Raw genomic sequence first — 18,897 nt, 5'->3', positions numbered from 1 at the left:
CATCGTCGGGTCCTTTTCGGTCTGCATGTTCTCGCCCTCCTCGTGCACAACCATCTCTCGACTTGGGCCGGGGTATTACAAAGCTTTACCGTCACATATTTTATACTACTTCAAGGTGCATTAAATCAACACATGCAAGTATCAAAAGGAGAGTCACGGCATGCATGCATGCATTGTAATTAATGCATCGGTAAACGCAAATTATTGAAATATATCGAGTGTAGTGCTTTGATGTGTCGTGTCAACTCGTACATCAACGAGAAGTTTGATTATCCTCTCCCTCGCAGACTTAACTGCACCTGCCTTTGGCTGTATGACAGGTTGGCCACACACCTGTCAGGCCCACCTGTCATACACGCAAAGGCAGGAGCGTCCCTCCCTCGCCCATGAGCGTGGTGGCTGGCAAGACTAGGAGAAGCTTTCGCTACACGCTCTCCCTCCCGCACGCGGTGGACATGCAGCAGTTCAATCAGTGTCAGATGGCCAGAAGCGTACTATAGTACTCCTCCAGTGCAGTATTACTCCATCATTGTTCGACTTCCCGAAGAGGCGAAGAGCCAAGCGCAGCCCGGATGCTCGTGTGGCAGTTTCATGTGTAGAGTAGTCTAGGATAGCGTGTACCGTGCCTGTAAGCTTAAAATCGTTGGGGTCGGCTCCGTGCTATGTGGCCGTCTCGAAGTTTTTAAAAAAAAATTAAAATAGTCTTCTGGCCCTACTTGACACCCTGGTGATTGTAGTTTGCACGCTCATCTGGTCAAGACAGGAATATATATTTTAATTTGTTTTTTTTCGAAAAGGGGGGACTCCCCGGCCTCTGCATCAGAACGATGCATACGGCCACATATATTTTAATTTGTGGTGGGTAAATGTTAGAGGTTGCAGCAAATATATTGTACACTGTGGGTCTTTCAGCCAAGTTTAGAGGCAAGCATGTGGGGCCAGTGCTATGATATGTCGCGTCAACTCGTACAACGAGGAGAAGCTTGATTTTACTACACGCCTTCTCCCTCACCCATGCGCGCGGTTGCTCGCAAACGAGGACATGCTTTTGCTTAGTAGTACTTCTACAACAAGCTATCCGTCCCGCTCGTGGTGGACGGACATGCAGCAGTGGATTCGACACTGTAGAAGCAGTAGTAGTAACATCATTGTTCGTCTTCTCGAAGAGGCGAAGAGCCAAGCGCAAATCGAACGTTGCAGTTGCGAACATTGGAGCACGCATATAGCGAGGCTCTTGCATGAGACAAAATTGCTATGTGATCCCACTATTGTACTAGTATGTACAACTACTTGCTACTATAGCCCTGTAAACCAGAAAGGAGTATTTGCCCTTCTAGAGATTTCAACAAGTGACTAGACTACACCGAGACGGAGTACATATGGAGCAAAATGAGTGAATCTGCACCGTAAATAAATACGTACTAGTTCTATCATTTTCCTCTCCGAGGTGCACAATATTGAGTATACTGACTAGTCTCTTTTTGACACGCATTTAAGTTTTTTTTACACAGTACAGACGCAAGCGCTCATATACACGCGCATACACTCACCCCTATGAACGCACACACGCACGGCACTATCATCTTGAAATTTACGAAGTCACCATAGGCACCTCGTCGTCGACAATGTAGGAAAATTATGAGGGGGGGTCTCTCCAACAGTGTTCCTTGGCTCGCACCTAGCATCACGGTGGTCGAACTTGGAGTCATTCATCTGGTACACGTGGCATCTCAGATCTGGACACAAGGTGACGCGACCTCTCACTTCCTCCACCATTTGAAGCGGCACGCTGGTGGAGGGCTAGCATACTCCAATATTAGGTTGGCTCTATGTGATGTGGCAACTTCATATACTAACCAGATGCTGGCTATACTCCCTCTGTAAATAAATACATGGTGTATTGTTTTATTCCTAAGGGCGAGGTAACTTAATGTCTTTTTGCTACTTAATAGGATTACATGCAATGAACTAACCACTGCATGTGGTGTTTGGTAGTCTCAAGTCATTGAAAGCATGCACGGGCATGGAGGGGGACGCAGCTTCATTGACTTACTGCACCTGCCTTTGGGTGTATGACACGTGGGTCCAACGGGTGGCTGGCCAACCTGTCATACAGCCAAAGGCAGGTGCAGTAGAGGGGCGAGGAGTAGATGGCCAACACCGTAATGCCCACGATGCGGCTATATCTCCCACGTGTCGAGGCACGACTTAGAGGCATAACCGCATTGTGGTTTTGTCGCAAGAAGGGTCATCTTCACACAATCCCATGTAATGAACAAGAATGGGATAAAGAGTTCGCTTACAATCGCCACTTCACACAATACATAAATATAATTCATACATCATCCAAAATACACACATAGACCGACTACGGTCAAGATCCAAATGAAAATAAGATAACCCCAAATGCTAGATCCCCGATCGTCCCAACTGGGCTCCACTACTGATCATCAGGAAAAGACACATAGTAACGACCACGTTCCTCGTCGAACTCCCACTTGAGATCGACCCCATCATCGGCACCTGCAACTGTTTTGGTAGAATCTATGAGTCACGGGGACTCAGCAATCTCACACCCGCGAGATCAAGACTATTTAAGCTTATAGGAAAGGATGGTGTAATGAGGTGGAGCTGCAGCGGCAATAAGCATATATGGTGGCTAACATACGCAAGAGAGAGCGAGAAGAGAAGCAACGGAACGGTCGTCATCTAGCAATGACCAAGAAGTGATCCTGAACTCCTACTTACGTCATTCATAACTCAAACCGTGTTCACTTCCCGGACTCCGCCGAGAAGAGACCATCACGGCTACACACACAGTTGATGTATTTTAACTGGGTCAAGTGACATGTTCTCTACAACCGGACATTAACAAATTCCCATCTGCCTCATAACCGCGGGCACGGCTTTCGAAAGATAATACCCTGCAGGGGTGTCCCAACTTAGCCCATCATAAGATCTCACGGTCAACGAAGGATAAACCTTCTCCCGGAAAAACCCGATCAGTCTCGGAATCCCGGTTTACAAGACATTTCGACAATGGTAAAACAAGACCAGCAAAGCCGCCCGAATGTGCCGACAAATCCCGATAGGAGCTGCACATATCTTGTTCTCAGGGCACACCGGATTGTCCAAGCTTCCGATAGGCCAGACCAGAGTTGCCCCTGGTGGCCACCGACGACTGACAGGTTGGACCAATACTCAGAGGAGCACTGGCCCGGGGGTTTAAATAAAGATGACCCTCGGGCTCGCGAAAACCCGGGGGAAAAAGGCTTAGGCGAGAAATGGTAAAACCAAGGTTGGGCCTTGCTGGAGGAGTTTTATTCAAGGCGAACTGTCAAGGGGGTCCCATAAATCACCCAACCGCGTAAGGAACGCAAACTCAAGGAACATAATCCCGGTATGACAGAAACTAGGGCGGCAAGAGTGGAACAAAACACCAGGCATAAGGCCGAGCCTTCCACCCTTTACCAAATATATATAGATGCATTAATTAAATAAGATATATTGTGATATCCCAACATATCCATGTTCCAACATGGAACCAACTTCAACTTCACCTGCAACTAGCAACGCTATAAGAAGGGCTGAGCAAAAGCGGTAACTTAGCCAAACAATGGTTTGCTAGGAAGGGCCAACTATTGTAAATCTCGAGGCCAACGCAGGACTGATCATCTAGGCTGAAGCGGCCTACTATATCACGACCAGGGTAGGTAACCACCGAAATGTCCGACGTATAGATACAGTTGCTTCTCATAAATGGTAGTAACGTTGTGTCAACAGCAGCTGGATCGGCTTTCACCATCATTGGATAGTTTTGTCCAAGGAAGAGCGAGTTTACTCCAAGAGCGAGTTTACTCCAAGAGTACTAATAAATAACTTTGATGTGTCCCGTCAACTCGCAGAACGACGAGAAGCTTGCTTACTACGCCTTCTCCCTCACCAACGCGTGCGCGGTGGCTCGCAGCACGAGGAGAAACTTTTGCTTACAAGCGGTGGACGTGCAACAGTTCATTTGGTGTCAGATTGCCAGAAGTACTACTGTAGTACCATCATTATTGCTCGACTTCCAGAAGAGGAGAAGAGCCAAGCGCAAGGTCACCTACTAACCTAGTACAGTACTACTATAGCCAAATCTGGTCCACCTTTTTAGAGCATGGTTAATAAATATAGGCGGCTCTTGCAGCGGCACATCATTTAGAGCAAGTACTCTCTTCGTAGGAACAAAGGAAGTGAAACAAAAGTTGGAGTGGATGCTAGATTGCCAATTAAAAGATGATTACATAGGGAAAGAATCCTATAGCATTCTATCCTATGAATCAAACGACCAATGTAGGAAAATTATGAGGAGGGTCTCTCCAACAGTGTTCCTGGGCTCGCACCTAACATCACGGTGGTCGAACTTGGAGTCATTCATCTGGTACACGTGGCATCTCAGATCTGGACACAAGGTGACGCGACCTCTCACTTCCTCCGCCATTTGAAGCGGCGCGCCGGTGGAGGGCTAGCATACTCCAATATTCGGTTGGCTCTATGTGATGTGGCAACTTCATATACTAACCGGATGTTGGCTATACTACTACGGTACTCACACTCCAAGAAGTGACTCGAAAACCATTCATAAATTGAGTCTATGACATGCATTCGCAACTGAAATGTACCATTCATTAAATACAACAAGTCATCAACACACAACGACAACGAGGATACATGTTGGATTATAGATTATTTCCAACAAAACATTCTAGCAAATACTAAAGTTTTCATCACACAACAAATAACAAGCAATGAAATGAACTTCAACTCAACCAATCCTCGGTGTTGGAAACGCTTGCTTTGAACCATAGGTGCTCTGGGAAGGGCCAGCTATTGTCAATATCGAGAGCAACACGGGACTGATCATCCAGGCTGAAGCGGCATATATCAGGACCAGGGTAGGGAACCACCGAAATGTCCGAGGTATAGATACAGTTGCTTCTCATAAATGGTAGTAACGTTGTGTCAACAGCAGCTGGATCGCCTTTCACCATCATTGGATAGTTTGGTCCAAGGAAGAGCGAGTTTGTTCCAAGACTATCAATAGTGAACCAGGGAGAAGGTGTTTGCGCTAGCACACTAGTATCCGTCCTGAATACCATGCAACGGGTGTTGGAATAGGTCAGGAGAGGGTGACCATGGGAGACAACACCTGCTTCCTCAATAGTAACAGTCTGAGTGCACTGTATACAGACAAGAAGAGGTGATCCATCGGAATTAGTTGCCAGGCGCCACTGAGTATGTAAGTTCTGCTCCTCCTCATGCTCGTGATCATCACCATCGTCATGTCCCCCTTGCTTATAAATTTTTTCAAGTATAGGTGGTGGAATGTTCATAGGACCTTGGAAACACAAGAAGAAAGTTAATTAGTAAAGGGAAACTTGCTAACACGCATGCATGTGGATGAAACAATTATAATTACGGTGGAAGACAAACGTACCGAAACTACGAGGATCCCATGCAAAAACAGTGCCATGAGTGGTGGCAGCAAACACAAGATCCTCGTATTCAATTGCATCACAGTACACATCCATGTATAGAAACTGATTTTTGAGCAATATCCATCCAGTCGAACCACGAAGGACGGCAACAAGCTTGTCGAAGATAGCAACAACTTGATAGTTATTGTAATTCCAAGAGCGGTTGGGAACTCGACAAATTGCTATCTTCAATAGACGACAGTCACCATGATCGTATTTGAACGTACGTAGATCATCTGTGTGCTCAACATCAGGGCACTCGGAGATTTTTGGAAGTGGAATCCGCTGACAAGTGTACACATTCACAAGTTCCCACTCGCAATTGTACCCAATATAAACAACCCAATCTCCATTTGTGCTAGCCCAGGACTTACCCTTAAGCGATGGCATCTTGACATCACACGTATCATTATCAAGCGGCATCAACTTGCACAAGGCGAGGCCTCCGTTGTCCGTGCCCATGCGAACAGGCTTATAGCGAAGAAGATAAGGGAGATCAAACCGCTCCTGGACCCTTGGGTTCCTTGTAATGATGTTATTAGTTGAGTCGAGAATGGGCGTGAACGAACCTGCCATGCTAGCCGAGGTGATGACGTCGCACCGATTAATGAGTTCCCCCACCACGTCATCTTTCAGATCGGGGCAAGAATAACGGGGTCGTTTCTGGCTTGTTCCCTCCATGGAGAAGATGATCGAACAATGGCAGAAGGAAGGGTGAAGGCAAATGGAGGACGGAGGAAGAGCGTGCGACAGTAGTTCCAAATCGAGAGGGAAAGGCGAAGAGTCGGTGGACGGTTGCCAGTTTGCCACGGTACACGAAGAGGCGCCCCGGCCTGCACGTCCTTTCGGAAATTGTACAAAAGGACTCGCCGTCGTCTCACTGACATGTTGGAACGGGACCACATGTCAACGAAACATCGTGTGTAATTTCTCGTGCAAAGTGCGATCTGGCCGCGTTGGCCCGAGGTGCCGCATTATTTCTCGACTTTATTTTTTTAATGGCGTGCCATTCAGTTTTGAAGCACGACTAACTGGTAATGTTTGCAGAGAAAATATAAACTACTCTACCACTACTCCACCTCTAGTACTAGTAGTATAAAAAAGATATATAGGCTTGAGCTTCAGAGCTTTCTTACTAAGGGCTGCCCACTTGCTTCTCACACTATCACCCTCTCTCCAGATCTAAAAAAGACGGCCTCTCTCTCCCTCCTCACCGGTGGTCACAGATCCGCCTGGGAAGAAAAGGACATGCAGTGTTGACGCACTCGTCGTCGGCGAGCAAGGTCACGCACTAACGACAAGGCCGTCCTCTCAGACCTAGCGCCCGCGCGGGATGGCCTCCGTCCCCAAGCTCGCTGTCGTAGTGCGTGTGGAGGACGATGACCACGAGCGAAGCCACTTCCCGCCGACCCTTAGGTATGCTACCTCTTTTCGAACCATACCCTTGTTCTATTGCCCCATCTGCCATGTCGCTGCATGTGGATCTTTTTCCACTCCACCATCTTCCCAATTTGCTATCCTCTGCTCTGCTGGTCACGCAGACAAAAACCTTAATTTGCACTATTAAAGGAAACCCTACTTCATGCAGACTAATGCATGTCTGGGTTGAATAAGGAAAGGAAGGGAGACTGTACTGTCCAAGAGAGTAGGCATCGAACCCGCATCTAGGTTGAGAAGGGGAAAATCAGTAGCTAAGGAACGAGTCTCGTGTCTCTTGGTTGAAGAAGGGTAGAAAGGCATGACAACGCAATAGAGAATGACCAGGTCGATCGGTTTGTTGTCCTCACATAGGAAAAAGGTGGCTAAACATAACAAAAATGGGACATAATCCACATATGCTGCCCGGATATTTGTTGCTCTGGGCAACCATACCTCCCTCACCACTCTATGCGTCCGTGGAGGTACATCGTACTGGTGCGCCCACTGTCCGAATGGGCCTCGCATGCTCTTAGTCTAACTTTTTTGCTGTTAGTATAACGCCAGCGGTCAAGTCAAGCAATGCTACTGCTAAAGTGATGCCACATTTAACTAATGCCGCACTCAGTCTAATGCCACCGATAAATTTAAGCAATGCCATTTAATGTCACTGGATTATTTCAGGGTTAGCTGTTGATTGTGGATGTATTAAAGATTTTTCAACTAAGGCATTCTAATGATGTTGCACAGCCAGTATACCAACGATGAAACTTGTTACTACCTTTAGATTTTTGCACTGTTAATGCTTATAGATTACATACCTCACTTTCATGAGATAAGTTAATTTTTTGTATAGTGTCACCAAAATGCCAAGGCGCTGATGTCATTTTATTTTGGTTAAACTGCACAAAAAATTATGAAGACAAGAGGAAAGGTTAAGAGTGGGCACCTCCTCCGGCTGTTCTCTTGATTCGTTCGATCAAGTTTTTATGTTTGATCGATTATCAAGATTGGGATAGCAATTTTTAAGGTCCCCCCGAGTTTGAAATGATATTTACCTTGGAGGTACATGGTTTGCAATTTTTATACTGTCATTAGTTAATAATGCTAGTTACCTTCAGACTTTTGTATTTGGTTTAATGCTCATGCACAGCTAGTATACCAATGCTGAAACGTGTTACCTTTACATTTTGTATTGTTAATTCTTATAGAAATCTTCCAGTGCCAGAGTTTATTGAAATCTGTTTAGTAAAACCATTGTACTGTACCCTGTAATAAAATAACTACTCTACATTTGCACTAGCCACTGGATTAGTGTATATTTGTAGTATTCGAAATTTCGAATTATGTTGCATTAGCGTATGGACATAAATAAAGGGTGGCAAGCTTTCCCAGATATGTGCTCAAGAAAACTACTACCTGTTTTTCTAAATACTAGTAGACGTTTGGGTACTTTAAACTGAACCGCAAAAACCTCTTATATTAAGGAACAGAGGGTGTAGAGTTCACTCAAATTATCCCGGTAAAGCTAGTCACACCTTTGTTAAAATTAATGTTCATTATGTTATCGGAGGAGGTCTGTAAGTTTGTCTCTAATGCCTGTCGACTACATACCTGACATCATGATGTAATGTTAAGTCATTTCCTTTTGTACAGTGTCACTGAATTGTCAAGGCGGTGATGGCATTTTATTTTAGTTGAACTGCACAAAATATGCTTAAAAGAAGAGGAAAGGTCAGGAATCGATCATTCTTTCAGAAAGAACTATATATGCCTTTCTGACATCAGCCTGTGTTCCCTTATTTATTCCTTCAAAAAGGTGGTTAGAAACAGTCTTGCTACCTTTTCCCATTAAGAAATTGGAATGCTTATATTTGTGAGTCTATGCTTCAACTAGTGCCACTTTTATAGTAATCACCCTTTCAATATCTATGCAAACAGGGATGCTCGAGTTTAGTGGAACTGCACAAAAAATCCAATTGGTTCAACATTAGGAGCATGTTTTCTCCCAAACCTTTATATCCAATTGGTGGCACTATGCGCTGTTCATTAAGAAGGTACATGGTTTGCTACTATCTTGCTACTCTTTTTGTACTGTCATTAGATAGTAATACTAGTGGTTTGCATGTGAATTTATTGGCAGGGTGGACCTACATTGGAGGTGCAGGACATGATTCAATGACTGGATGCTCAATTTCGGTTGTATCGTTTTCACCTCTTCCATCACTGCGAACATGGATATCCTTGGTCTGATGAAGAATAGGCGCTATATTTCTGCTCTGAACAAGCAAATCAATTCAGTATGAAATTGTCCAGGGCAAAACATGACTATATCAAATTGTCCAGTGCAAAACATGACAGATCTAAGCGGAAGAGACATGTTTAAACCGAAAATACAAGGTGGGGTATATGTTTACTAGCTGCTTGATATTTGTGCAGACAGAGATGTCTACCCATTGCTATTTAGCAAACACACAAAGTGACCGCAATTTTGGTTGAACTGCACAAGAGAATAGTATAGTCACTGCATGCAGTGCCATTTGAAAATAGACACAGAAAGATTGGATAGTCACTTCATGTACTCCAGAAAAGTAGTACTGTACTATTTATTGGCCAACACTAGGTGCTTCATTGCTTTGGTCTGATTATACAATGGGCATCATTTTGCCTAAGTTAAAGTTTGTATTCCGAAAATAGTCTTGCTGTGTGATCAAGAGAAGACCAAATCATATTGCAGTGGATGTTCCTCCATCATGTGTGGTTCATTCCCATGGTTCCAGCTGTTGGTGAAACCACTTACGTTTGCAAGAGGAATTGTAGACTTCACAAACAAGTTTGTCATTCAGTCTGTACTGAATGTTGGCCAAGAGAAGCATCCATGTTAGTAGGAAGAACATATGTTTTTTCTAGATCTTTGCTTTTGGAGCTACATATTTGTATATGATCTGTGAATCATTGAGATGCATTAACATGTTCATATTATGTATGGGAATCGTACTAGTTGGTTTTAGTTGTGGCTGATCTTTGCTTTTGGAGCTACATATTTGTATATGATCTGTGAATCATTGAGATGCATTAACAGTTCCTTATATCTGTTCGCTCAGTGTTTACAAGTTATCGATCGATCACTAGCTAGCCTACTAATGCGCTCCTGGCTGTTTTAGTTGCGACGCAAGATCCGAAGTGGCAGTTTTTTGAATAGAAATGCCTACCTCTGAAGAAACTGACAAGCTGCTCTGAAGAAAATGCCATGCGAAGAAACTGCTAGCAAAAACGTTCACAAATGCCTTATCTCCCAGCTAAAGTTCATCAATTAATGCCCTCGGCTGCGACTCGTTGCATGCTGCTCCGCGTACTGGCTGTGAGCGATTTTGAGTGCCCGCATGCAGCCGGCCGTAATTAAGGCAGCTAACTGATGCAAAAAAAGATGCGCTTTAATTGTTGCGGGCCTTTTAAATCCATGGAATCATTATTGACAAGGAGGGAGATGATTCGAGTGCACTCGTTTGACCGTAAGGCCGGCGTGCGACCCAGCACGGACGGGACGGGACGGCACAGTCAGAATTTAAGTTTCTCTAGTTTTCCACGGCAAGCTGGCGCACTAAGCCATGCCTGCTTCATTATACATTGAATTCCGATGACCGTCGTGCTACCTTCCGCTTATAAGTACTGTTTCTCGGCCTTCTATGGTGGCACCATGACCCAACTCGCCCTATCCTCATAAGCCCCCCACCGGCCCGACGTTGCTCGCCACTTATCCTCGCTCTCGCCACGTCCGCCATGCCCCCGCCCATCCGCGATAGGCGTGGCCGGAGGCGGTCACCGCCGGAACTAGTGTTCGGTTTTTCACCGGAAGGCAGACGGAGGGAGGAGGCATTCTATCGGTCTTTAGATGGCAATGCGGAGATCGAGGACTTGTTGGAGCGCGACCGCCTGGCGGAGGAGCAGGAGTTGTTGGAGCGCGACCGCTTGGTGGATGAGCAGCGTATCGCCGATTTGCGCCGCCAGCGGGACATGGAGCAGCAGCGCACCGACGCAGAGCTCCCGCACGTGGGCTGACTACATGGAGGCCGGCGCCCGGCAAATAGCCCTAGAGGCTGTCGGGCACGCACGCGTTCGCGACGCTGATTTTTACTACCAGCTCGTCAAGTGGGTTTCCCGCTTAGAAGCCGAAGCTTCGGTGGTCCACGCCGGCATGGAAAGGGCCAACGCGCGCGAGCAACGTGCCCTATCGCACCTCTAGCAAGTCCGAGGTGAGGCGGAGGACGCCGGTGCCGGCGTTTAGCGTGTACCGCAGATGGCGGCCGACATCGTCTAGTTAGCTAAGAGTAAGTTAGTACTTGTACGCTACTAGAGTATTAGTGGAAGTAGATAGTTAACTTGGCTATGATGGTTGTCAACGTGGAAGTTCAGTACTCTATATGTGGATCAGACCTGTTACTTTGCTCTGAATGTTGAACTTTTCGTTTGAACATATGGAATGGGCTGTTATTTTTTTAAATGGGTTGTATTTGTCCTCCACAGGTTTAGAGGCTGACTTGTGGGCCTACCAAGTTGACGCGTACACAACCAGGAGATGATTGTACGTGGAGAGGATGACAGCATGGACCCGCCAAAGTCATGGCAGTACGCAAGCAAAGTGCCTCCTTATTTCAATCCAATAAAAAAATGGCTCCTCGTAATGGATTTCTGACATCTGGGTCCCATGCCATTGTCAACGTAGTCAATAAACAAGAGAGTTGCACAACGAGTGGCTGACATCAGGGACCCAGCAGCTCGCCCAGTTATTTTTGTTTTGGGTTAATTTGATAAATGCCACTCCAAATCTGGTGTTTCTAAGAAATGCCATTGCAATTTCCGAACTTTGAAAAATGCCATTTCATGCCATCCCCAGTGGCATTTTTCGAAGTCTGGAGTGGCGTTTTTCAAAGTTTGCAAATTGCAGTGGCGTTTTCCAAAGTTTGCAAAAATTGCAGTGGCATTTTTCAAAGTTTGGAAATTGCAGTGGCATTTTTATGAATCGCCATATTTGTTGTGGCATTTATCTAATTCGTTTTTGAGACGGAAGCAGGGTGTCAACTGGGCTGTGCAGGGCACTCTGGCATGTCTAGACAGCCTTCTCTTTTATGTTTACCACAGACCAGCCCAGTAGTTTTTTTTTCTTTCTGAAAATGGCTAGCCCAGTTTTTTTGTGATTTGCCAAGTAAGTCGCTTTGTCAGGCCTATTGGGCTGCAAATCTTTCAAAACAAGGAGAGCTTCATTCGGCTGGACGAGAAAATGGCCTATCAGTAATGAGAAATGGGCTGTACATTTTTTAAACACATCAAACCGGCAATTACTTTCAAATTTCTTTTTTTCATTTCAAGATTTTAAATTGCATTAATTTTTATGCGTGGACAATTTGTTGGATTTTATATTGATATACATTTATTTTTAAAATCAGTTTGAATGTGACTCGAAATTTCAGGATTAAAAACAGTTCGAACCGCACCGAAATATGCAACATTTCGTATAATTTTTTTACCATGGCCACAATATGGGCTGTAATGCTAACAAAAAGAATATGGGCTCCAAAAAACCTTCAAAATTAGCAAATGGGCTGTAAATTATTAGAAATAATGGCAGATGGGTTGTATGATGTTTTCCACAGATTTGAGGCTTTCCTAAAAAAAGGTTGACGCACAAGCAGTGACTGTTGGATGTCCATCCAACCGCCGTCGTGCTTCTTCAATCTCTGCTCTTCCTGCTCCAGCCGCTCAAACAAGCGCCGGTGGGACTGCCTGCTCCCTCCTCCCCGCGGCCGGCTGTGCTACCGCGCAGGCTTCACCGCCCCACCATACTCCCATCGCTGGCCTAGCCATCCCTCTACTCACGCACACCTGTTGTTATTCTCCGGCGACGGCAGACGAACCAGTAAACCCTCGTATATTCGTACTCCCCTCTGCGTGAGAAACAACTGCCGAGTCTTCCCTGCCTCTGTGTCGTTCCCTTCCTAGGCCTCGCCGTCGTCCACCGCCCTGGTGCTCCCGGCGCGGCCTGGTCAACGTGGTCAACGACCGACATGCATCTGAAGTGGACTGTACGTGGAGAGGCTGACAGCTGGGTCCATGGCCGCACGCAAGGAAATGCCTCCTTATTACGTGCAAAATAATGATTCCTCCACCTGACATCTGGGACCCACCGAAAGGGCCTCTGTATTTCGCGAAAAAAACATTACCGCCGCTGACAGCTCGGACCCACCGGCTATATCTTTGCACGCAAGGAAGTGCGTCCTTATTACGCACAAAAAAATGAATACTCCCCCTGCTAGCTGGGACCTAGTATAGTGGCAGGCTGACTTGTGGGCCTACTAAGTTGACGGGGATGGAGGGCTTTGTCAACTTAGTCAATATGCACGATTCTAGCTCCAGTGACCGTATGATGTCCATCCAACGGCCGTAGTGCTTCTTCAACCTCTGGTCTTGTTGCTCCAGCCGCCCAAAGCAGCGCCGGTCGTGCCGCATGCTCCTGCCTCCCTTGGCCGGCTGTGCTGCCGCGGAGAACTCACCGCACGGGCATCCACTGCTGTGTCTTCCCCGGCTCCGCGTCATCCCCTTCCTAGGCCTCGCCGTCGTCCACCGCCCTGGTGCTCTCGGCGCGGCGTGGTCAACGTGGTCAAGGAACGGCTTCCATCGGACGTGGACGGTACAAGGAGAGGCTGACAGCTGGGTCCACAGCTGCAGCAAGGAAGTGCCTCCTTATTACGCGGAAAATAATTATTCCTCCACCTGACAGCGGGGACCCACCGGACGGGCCACCGTATTTCGCGAAAAAAACGTTTCCCCCTGACTGCGGGGACCCACCAGCTACATCTTCGCACGCAAGGAAGTGCGTCCGGGCAAAAAAAATACGATTCGCCCCCTGACTGCTGGGACCCACCAGCTACATCTTCGCAGGCAAGGAAGTGCCTGACAGTCGGGACCCACCTGGTCGAAGCGTACGTAGCATTGTCATTCTGGTCGCGAACGTGTACGTACATACTGGTCAATGTAGAGGCGCGCACGTGTTGTAGTAGAGGCACGCACGTACCATGTACACGTACGTACAGCGGCCAGTGTGCAAGAAAGAAAATACGGCCACGTACGTACATATGGGCAGGGTCTCGAACGCCTACTCGCGCATACGTACGGCCAGGGCTCGTGTACATGGCTGGGTCGGAACGGAGAAACAGCGTCGTCGTCGTGTTCATGGGGAGCCAACCGGCTGGGTCTCAACGGAATGCGTCGTCGTGTTCATCGCGAGGGCTTGGACGGAACAGCTGATGGAAACGAGGCCTGGCGTACCGCAGAACGGAGGAAACGGCCTTGTGTTCGACCGGCCACGTTTGAAACGGGATCCTGTTCATCGGGGGGGTCTGGCGTACCGCAAAACGGAGGAAACGGACCTCCTACGGTCGAAAAGGGGGTCCTGTTGATTGGGAGGGGTGTGCCATACCGCAAAACGGAGGAAACGGACTTGTGTTGGAGTGCTACGGTCGAAACGGGGGTCCTGTTCCTCGGGAGGGGTGTGGCCTACCGCAAAACGGGACTCCACGGGACACTGTTCATCTCCACCGTCGACCCCCTCCAGCCTCCACGGGTTACTGTTCATCCACCGTCGACCTCCTCCAGCCTCCACCTGCGACTGTTCATCCACGGGCTCCTGTTCCTCCAGCCTCCACCACACGCTACTCCACCGGCTACTGTTCAACCAGCCCTCTCCACGGGCTCCTGTTCAACCACCCCTTCACGGGCTACTATTCATCCACCCCTCCACCGTCTATTGTTCATTCTGTCCTCCACGGGGTGGTCCTGTTCATCCTGCCCTCCACGGGGTCCTGTTCATCCAGCCCCAACCGGCTCGATCGATCGGGGTCCTATTCATCCAGAGGCAGCACCACGGGGTCCTGTTCATCCACCCCCACCGGGAACTGTTCATCCAAACCCCCCAGCAATGATCACTCTTCATCCAGAGGCAGCATCGATCGGCTTCAGTTAGCAGCAGTAGCGAAGGAATCGCTCGATCGGGTTTAGTTAACAGCCATCGATCGATTGCTCGGGTTCAGTAACGCGTAGCCTGCAGTGCAATCACTCGGGTTCATTTAGAGCCCAACGCCTCGCTCGGGTTCAGTTAGAGCCAACGCCTCGCACACACGCGCGTACGTGTACGAGAGAAACGCGCATCGCTCGGCCCCCGACCTCCCACCGTAACCGGGAACTCCCCGAAATTTTCCTCGCCCTCGCTTCTACCACGGTTTTTTCCGTCATGGACGGCCCAAAGAATGTCATGCGGCTGCGTCTCCGGCCCGCCCAGGACGAAAAGCCCATTTTCTGTCATGCTTTTTTGTCATAGAAGTAGGAGCCCACCACATCTATGATGATACCGGGTTTTGTCACAATTATCGTCATAGAAGTGGCATATGTATGACAGAAAAAAAATTCGTTCGGCCCAAAATGTCACGGGTGTGTCTTTTTTTTGTAGTGTATATTTGGATATCGGAAGTGTTCCGGGTGAAATCGGGATTTTACCGGAGTACCAGAGGGGTTACCAGAACCCCCTCGGGGGTTTAATGCGCCATAGTGGGCCTTAGTGGAGAAGAGGAGGGGCGGCCAGGGCAGCCCGCGCGCCCCCTCCCCCTCTAGTCCGAATTGGACAAGGAGGGGGGCGGCGCCCCCCTTTCCTTCTTCTCCTCCACCTCTTTCCCCCTACACTCCTAATACAACAAGGAAAAGGGAGGGATTTCTACTCGCGGTGGGAGTAAGACTCCTCCTGGCACGCCCCCTCCTGGCCGGCCGCACCTCCCCCCTTGCTCCTTTATATACGGGGGCAGGGGGGCACCCTAGCGCACAACAATTGATCGTTTGATCTTTTAGCCGTGTGCGGTGCCCCCCTCCACCATAGTCCACCTCGATAATACTGTAGTGGTGCTTAAGCGAAGCCCTGCATCGGTGGAACATCATCATCGTCACCACGCCGTCGTGCTGACGAAACTCTCCCTCAACACTCGGCTGGATCAGAGTTCGAGGGACGTCATCAGGCTGAACGTGTGCTGAACTTGGAGGTGCCGTACGTTCGGTACCTTATCGGTCGGATCGTGAAGACGTACGACTACATCAACCGCGTTGTGCTAACGCTTCCGCTTTCGGTCTACGAGGGTACGTGGACAACACTCTCCCCTCTCGTTGCTATGCATCACCATGATCTTGCGTGTGCGTAGGAAAGTTTTTGAAATTACTACGTTCCCCAACACCTTGGACTACTCCAGCCCGAGCATGCTTAACTTCTGCGTTCTATTCGACTAGGCTAGCGGATGGGAAGCCGGCCCTTGCTGATAAGAATTGCCTCCTTGCCATTAAGGCGTTTCACGCTGGTCACCCTATGGGACCTACTCCCTCCTATCACACACATTTGTGCTTTTAGAAACTGTGTGGGATATTTTACATGGTCGGTGTGTCGCCGCTAGCCTTCAATGAGCACGGACACTGGTACCGGGAAAACGATGGGAGAAGAGGCGGGAAACCGATGAGAGGAGTGGCGAGAAACGGTAGCCTGTTTTGAAAACCTAGTAGAGAAGGAAGCGTGAGCTACCACGACGCATGCGCACAACGCTTACCCATGTACTGCATGTGTTGTCGAAAGGGCTCAGGGTTGCCGTTCGATCTGGGAGCATCCAACGGTGCACACGTATGATCCGTGGGGTTTGGGTTCTGGCGAATCAGAACGCATGACTCAGATCGCGCGCGCAGCAGGGGGAGAATATCATAGGTAAACCAACATTCGGTGGAAACCGGTGAAAACCATGAGAAAAAGATGTTTTGAAGTTTCAATTTTTTTAAAAAAATGCGGGATGTTAAGAGGATGATGTTTTATTGCCACACAAAATTTCAAGTTGAAACACATTACGAGATGTGAGCTATGAAAAAGACAAAATCAGCGTTGAATAGTGCCAAATAGTAATGTCACTATTTAGGGCTGAATTTGTCTTTTTCATAGCTCACATCTCGTAATGTTTTTCAACTTGAAATTTTGTGTCGCAATAAAACATCACCTTCTTAACATCCCACATTTTTTCAGATTTTTATGAAACTTTAAAATATGTTTTCCACGAAGTTTTCCTTGAATATCTGCTTTCGTGAGTGAACCGTGTGCTATTTGAAAACATTTCGTGACAAGAATCTTGGTTTTAAATCCCCGTAAATCCAAGACTAAGCCGAAAATCGTGAAACCTGGCATGGTGTCACGACATGGCACATATATGTCGAGGAATTTTTTCGTCCATTTTGGCGCAAGTTTTATTACAAGCCTCTTAAAAACCAGAGCTTCTCTCAAAGAAGCCTCGTGGTTCCGATAGGGAAACGTGTCCCCCTTGTGGGCGAAACATTATCACTGCCTCTTTTCGCCTTGTATTTTCTTCTACGGGAAACATGGAACGACAGGATATCCGTGCTGAAATTTAAACTTATTCAGGGTTCGTTTGGCCTTTTTATACACTAATTGAGTTTCCTAGGCATTTCATGTCCATAATTCAAATCTGAACTTCAAATACATGCTCCAGTTCACCAAAATGGCTAGAAAATTTATACATGTGTCCTTGGGTGCATGTTTAGGTCCCATGCCAGGAATGGAAACGAATTACAACCATACCCGCGTCCTGGCTCGTCCTCAAACATTTGGAATCTCGGTTTTTAATTCCCCGTAAATCCTAAACTCACCAGAAAGTCATCAAAGGTGGCATGGTGTCACGTCATGGCACATATATGTCGTGGTAAAAACATTGTCCAATTTGGGCCAAGCTTTATTACAAACCTCTTACAAACCGGAGCTTCTCTCAAAGAAGCCTCATGGTTCCGATAGGGAAACGTGTTCCCCTTGTGGGCGAAACGTAATCACTGCCTCTTTTCGCCTTGTATTTTGTTCCACGGGCAACATGGAACGACATGATATCTGTGCTGAAATTTAAACTTATTCAGGATTCGTTTGGTCTTTTTATACACTAATTGAGTTTCCTAGGCATTTAATGTCCATAATTCAAATCTGAACTACAAATACATGCTCCAGTTCACCAAAATGGCTAGAAAAATTATACATGTGTCCTTGGGTGCATGTTTAGGTCCCATGCCAGGAATGGGAACGAATTACAACCGTGCGGTGTCCTCGCTCATCCTCAAACATTTCGAATCTTGGTTTTTAAGTCCCCATAAATCCAAAACTCACTAGAAAGTCATCAAAAGTGGCATGGTGTCACGTCATGGCACATATATGTCGTGGTAAAAACACTGCCAATTTGGGCCAAGCTTTATTACAAACCTCTTACAAACCGGAGCCTGTCGTGAGAACCCTCATGGTTTCGATAGGGAAACGTGTCCCCTTGTGGGCCAAACGATAATCGCTCCCTCTTCTAGCCTCGTATTTTCTTCTACACATGACACGGAACAACGGGAGATTCGCGCTGAACTTTGAAATTATTCAGGGTTCGTTTGACCTTTTTTATTCATTAATTGAGTTTTCTAGGCATTTAATGTCCATAATTCAAATCCGAACTACAAATACATGCTCCAATGCACCAGCAACTAGCCAGTGGTCAACCGGGTCGAAGCGCCTGGAACGGGGACGCCGGTTCAGCCGCGCGCAATGGATCCCCCTCCTCAGAATATCCCGTCCCAACATGTGCCGACGCCTCCGGGTCATTACTCCAACCCTTTGGATAACATAGTCGCAGTCACTTCACGATTGGCGGCCCTCCCAGTCGACAGTGAGTCCCCCGTAGCGGTGGAGACGCAACGGGCTAGAGAGCTCCTTCTGACAGCCTTGACTCAGCAGCATGCTTATTCATACAGCCGCGAAAGGATTCATTCTACTCCCCGCCCGAGCCGGAGTTACAGCAGGCATATGGATGAACCGGCCGTGTCCAGCAGTGCGCGGAATCGTAATCCGCCTCGTGGCCAT

Source organism: Aegilops tauschii, chromosome 7 (genome assembly GCF_002575655.3).
Source record: "Aegilops tauschii subsp. strangulata cultivar AL8/78 chromosome 7, Aet v6.0, whole genome shotgun sequence".
Taxonomy (NCBI): domain Eukaryota; kingdom Viridiplantae; phylum Streptophyta; class Magnoliopsida; order Poales; family Poaceae; genus Aegilops; species Aegilops tauschii.
Note: the sequence above shows the minus strand (reverse complement) of the source record.